Raw genomic sequence first — 6000 nt, forward strand, 5'->3', positions numbered from 1 at the left:
TCTGTTTATACAGGGCAGCTTCCGCCTGCGGCAACAGCAACCGTAGTCGGCTTCCTCGCAAAGGCTGCTTGCATCGCCGAACAGCTACAGTCCAATGGGGCTGAAGACTGGTCCGTGGGGGATGCGTCGAGCCCGGGACTGCGCCCGTCCGGCCAGTGTGCTGGCATGGCAGTCCCGCAGCACACGGTGTTCCAGCATCTCAAGCATGACCTTATGATCCCCGTTGCAATGCCGGAAGTGGTCACCGTTGAGATGGTGGAGGAGGCGCTGGGGCGCATCGAGCTGCAGGCCGCTTCCCGGGGCGGGCAGCAAGGGGCTCACGTTGGGGACTCGCCTCCCCTAGATTTGGGGCCGGACCACCCTCCAGCCACTGTCGAGGAGGAGCGTCCACCACAGGGCACACCACTGGGTGGCAGGGTGGGTCACACCGACTTGGAGGTGCGACGTCCGGTGCAGGAAGTGCTGGAGGAGGGTCGTGTTGGTGCCCACAGCTTCTTTACCACACCGACCACTCCAACCCTACCGCTGGCCACTCCAGCACCGAAAGCGCCAAGGCGACGGCGGGTCTACGACATGTCGAACGTTCGACGCAGTACGCGCCTAGCCAAGAAACCGGCGATCCCGGCTGAGACGAAGGAGCAGATCAACCTGTGCCGCAAGCTTCACCTACCCGGCATCAACGTTGACCCGATCGAGAAGGTGATTGCGGAGTACATCGCCATGTACAACGGGCCACTACCTGAGCAGGTGGTGGCCGCCCTCTCTACGATGTTCGGCCTCGACGACGACTACATGGACTCACTCGGCGACACACTCCTGGAGCTCGTGGGATAGGAGGTGGTTGACCTCCAGGCGGAGGTGCAGTAGGGCAACGGGGCTTAATAACAATGCCCAGCCTGCTTTGAGTTCTTCGGTTCGCTTATGTTAGTCTTCTCTTCACGCATTTTGCAGCAGTGTCTCCGGCGAGTTTTAGTCTCGGTCGTCAACTTTCCTTGGTCAACCACGGAGCCCCCTCATGCCGCCTTCAGAACATGTGCTATTGTTGAACTTCAGTGTTTCATGTGTGCTGAGCTAAGATGTCTCAGGCGAGTATCAGACTCGATTGCCGGTTGCTCTCGGTCGACTGCGGAGAATATGCGCGCCAGCTTGAAGAACTCTACTATTAACTGTGTGAAGCTGCTGCTTTCTTCACCATGCTCTGAACCTCTAATTGTGGCTTGCGTGCGTTGCGCGCACCCTATGAGGATAGCTCTGGAAGTGCGGCCGACTATTACCAGGCCAGATGCTGCGTTGCTCTACTTTGTTCCATGTCTACACCCAACTTAAATGTGATATGCTGGAACGTTCGGGGCCTTAACTCGGCAGCAAGGTGTCTAACTGTAGCTTGTTTTCAAGAAACCAAGTTGAGCAACTTTGACGATCACCTTGCTGCATTCCTGGGGGGATACCGTCTCGACAATTTTGCCTACAAACCAGCAGCGGGAACTAGAGGGGGAATTCTTTTGCTCTAGAATAGTAACTTCGTGGATTTGCAAAATATCAGCATCAGACGCTTCTCCATCTCGGCGACGGTAACACTGATTGACTCCAACATTTCGTTCCTCATGACTGCGGTGTATGGACCCACTAGAGATTTGCTGAAGCCTGCCTTTCTAAGAGAGCTGCGGCGTTGCAAGCCTGATGAGGGAAGCAAGTGGCTTCTTCTAGGTGATTTCAACTTAATTTATAGAGCACGGGACAAAAATAACCGGAATCTCAACCAGAGCCGCATGCGACAGTTTTGAGCAGCATTTAAATCTTGCAAGCTCTGAGAGATACATCTACAGAACCGCAAATACACTTGGAGCAATGAGAGGCGCCGACCAATCATGTGCCGCCTTGATAGGGTTTTCGCTAATGAGAGCTGGGACCTTGCTTTCGAACAACATGGGCTCCAGGCCCTGTCCACTTCCCACTCCAACCACTGCCCGTTGTTGCTGTCAAGCATGTCCGGGCCTAGGGCTCCACGACCCTTTCGTTTTGAGAACTTTTGGACAAAATTACCAGGCTTCACCGAGGAGGTTCAAACTGTGTGGAAGCAACCCACGACGCACACCCAACATGTTCGAATCCTTTATCATAAGATGGCGGCGACGGCCAGACACTTGAGGTCCTGGAGTCAATCCATTATCTCGGAAAATAAGCTCAAGCTACTCATGGAACTCGAGATCATTCAGAGGGCTAGACATCGCCCAAGAATCTAGGGACCTCTCCTCGGCTGAGTTCCAATTACGACAAAGGCTCAAGCATAGGGTGTTGGGTTACGCGGTGATCGAGCGGTGATCGAGAGTGCGAGGAAAAAGCAAACTTCTAGGGTCAAAAACTTGAGAGAGGGTGACGCCAACACTAAGTACTTCCACTTGAAAGCAAATGGGCGTCGACGTAGGAATCACATTTTTCGCTTCCAAGATGGCACGGGCTGGGCGACTTCCCATGAGGACAAAGCAAGATTGGCTCAACTCCATTTTGCCAATTTGATGGCCACGCCTAGGCCTCGTGACCCGGACTTCAACTGGAATGCACTCAACCTCCATACATTCGACCTATCCCACCTTGATGCGCCTTTCACAGAAGATGAGGCACTTGCGGCAATCAACCACACGGCTCCGGACAAGGCGCCGGGCCCTGATGGATTTACGGGAGCTTTCTTTCGCTCATGCTGGAGCATAATTAAGGGGGACCTCATGGCGTTGTTCCACACGCTTCACAGCCTGCGAAGCTTAAACTTTGACTTGCTAAATACGGCGAACATAATCCTCCTCCCCAAAAAAGTTGGAGCGGAAAAAATCTCTGATTATAGGCCGATCAGCCTCATTCATAGCGTCGCAAAGCTTTTCACCAAGATGCTAGCATTGAGACTGGCCCCAGCAATGAAGGACATCATTTCTAAAAGCCATAGCACTTTTATCAAATGGTGCAGCATCCACGACAACTTTTTGTACGTCAATAGTATGGAAAGGAGGTTTCATCGCAATAGAGTGCCCATGCTCTTGGTAAAGTTGGACATCCAAAAGGCCTTCGACTCAGTGCGCTGGGACTACCTCCTCTCGCTTTTGAGCCGTCTGGGATTCCCAGTGAGATGGAGGGATTGGATAGCTGCACTTCTAACAACCTCCTCTTCTCAGTTGCTTCTCAACGGCATCCCCGGCGAGTCAATCCCGCATGGTAGAGGACTGCGTTAGGGTGACCCGCTTTCACCTCTGATTTTCATCCTTGCGATTGACCCTCTACAACGTCTTCTACAGCTTGCAACGGAAGCTGGCCTCCTAAGGGCAATCTGTCGGAATCCCAGTAGATTGCGCACTTCTTTGTATGCAGATGATGCCGTCCTTTTTGTCAAGCCGATCAAAGAGGAGATTAACACACTGGCCAGGCTACTTGAGTTTTTTGGCGAAGTCACCGGCTTGCACTGCAACCTCCAGAAGTCCACAGTGGTACCAATATGATGTACAGACCTTGACCTCGATGACATTCTCCAGGAGTTCCACGCTCAACGTGGGAATTTCCCAATCAAGTACCTTGGGCTTCCACTCACAGTACAACGCCTAAAAAGAGTGGACCTACAACCTTTCGTGGATAAGGTAGCCGGGAAACTAAGGGCTTGGTGGGGTCGCAACCTGACGCAAGCGGGGCGACTTGCTTTAACCAAATCAGTGCTCTCATCGCAACCCGTGTACCTTCTCACAGTCATCAACACTTCTGCTGAGTTTCTTGAGGATCTAGACAAATTGAGAAAGCGCTTCCTGTGGGCGGGAGATCAGGCGTTGTCCGGCGGCAAGTGCAAAGTGAATTGGCCGACGGTAGAGAGTCCGCTACAGCTAGGAGGCCTTGGCGTGCTTGACCTCAAATCTTTTGCAAGGGCACTCCGGGTGCGTTGGCTCTGGCAAGAACAGAGCGAACCAGATAAGCATTGGGTGGGAATCGGCACTCCATGCACTGAGGTTGATAAATTGCTCTTCGCGGCTTGCACAACCACTCATATTGGTGACGGGTTGAGAATCTCTTTTTGGCACTCTGCCTGGGCGAGGGGAAGGCGACCAAAGGACATAGCGCCCTGCATTTATAACGCATCTCGAAAAAAGAACTGATCTCTAAGTGACGCCATACTTGACCATGCATGGGTCAAGGACCTGAATGTCGGCTTGCCTCACCGTGGGGCACTTGCAGGAGTTCAATGCGCTTTGGTTTGAGGTGCAAGAGGTGCGCCTCCAACGGGACGCACAAGATCGAGTGACGTGGAAGCTGACGGCTTTCGGAGAGTATGACTCCACCTCGGCTTACCGTGCTCAATTCCTCGGGTCGGTAAAGTTTGACCTCCGCTGGCTTATTTGGAAGCCTTGAACTCCGACAAAATGCAAGTTCTTCGCTTGGCTGATTATCATAAATAGAGTGTGGACTGCGGACAGGCTTGCTGCGCGAAATCTGCCGCGAAATGAGGTATGCCCTCTGTGCAGAAGCCGACCGGAATCAGCGCATCATATCCTCGTTGCTTGTCGCTACTCCAAACATCTTTGGGGCCTAGTTGCTGTTTGGGCCTCCATCCCCCGAGCCGACCACTCAAGGTGGCCGGTTAGAGGCACTGTGAGAGACTGGTGGCTTAGCATGGGAACCTTGGAGGGGGTTCCAGGCCGCGGATTTCGCTCGCTCCTTCTTCTTGTGAATTGGGAGTTATGGCTTGAGCGCAACGCGAGAACCTTCAAGCATGCGGAGCGGCCTGTACATATTCTTCTGCTCATGATCAATGAAGAGGCCAGAACTTGGGGTTTTGCGGGAGCTAAGCATCTCTCTGCGCTGCTGGAGGGTGCGTAGGTTCTCGTTCGATTTTGTGTACTTTTTGCTTTCTTGTTTTCTCGTACATGCTTTGTTTTTTCTCCTGTAAATGATCGGCCAGGATCTTTTACTTATAACTTTCTTCTATATTAATAGAAATGGCACAGTCTGTGACGGTTCGTTCAAAAAAAATAAGTTATAACTACCCGCACCCCGCGAGCCTGGTCCGGTAGAAACGGCGTTTCCGCGGAGCTTAGCCCCCATGAGTCTTCCTGCACGCGTAGAGCCTAGCCCGATAGATACAGTAACCAATCAAAGCATCTGTTCTCGCACGCACGCAGCACTGAGGGGCGAGGGCTGAGGGTGTGCCCCCAACCAAACGCGCCGTGGAGGTTCGATTCGCTGCCTGCATGCAAGACCGCAACAAGCCAACAACTTTTTTTTTTTGAAACACAGTAGACGCAGACGCTCATAAATTAACATGCACGCACATTTATCTCTATGAATACACGCACACAACCCTACCCTTATGAGCACCTCCGAGAGACTGAGTCGGCAAATCCTTGAAATTGACGAAGTCACCACAGGCGCTTCGCTGTCGATGGAAACATCGCTTACCACTGAAAGCACAAACGCCGTTAAATCCTAGAAAATTCGCTCCCACAAAAAGTTGAACCCAAAAACTCATATGCTAGTGAGACTCTTATAACCACTAGACTACGTGTCCTTTCCCACGAGCCAACAACTTCTGCGGTGACCGTATAGCCGCATCGACCGAATGGGCTCGCATGCACTGAGTCTCACCTGCGCTGGCCCAGCCCGCAGGCCATCATCATACATGGGCCGTGCAATGTGTACACTCTTCATGTAGGCCCATGTACTCACGACCATTAGTCAATGCGCTATACTGTCTATTTGCTGTTTGCTCCTCTCAACTTTGAATTTGTTTTTTTATCAAATCTAGAAATACTTATATTTTCGAACAAAGGAAGTACTCCATCCTCATATCTATTATATTAATAAAGGAGTGTTAAAAGAAGCCACCATGTTCGCTGCGAAGATCTAGAAATTCTCACGTTAATCTAAAAAAGAGAAGAATTTCCACCATTGGATTTAATGAAAATCTGACGGTCTAAACTAACCAGAAGAGTCCATGTCAAATTAAATGAAGATACAATATTCTAAACTACT

This window comes from Panicum virgatum, chromosome 3K (genome assembly GCF_016808335.1).
Source record: "Panicum virgatum strain AP13 chromosome 3K, P.virgatum_v5, whole genome shotgun sequence".
Lineage (NCBI taxonomy): Eukaryota > Viridiplantae > Streptophyta > Magnoliopsida > Poales > Poaceae > Panicum > Panicum virgatum.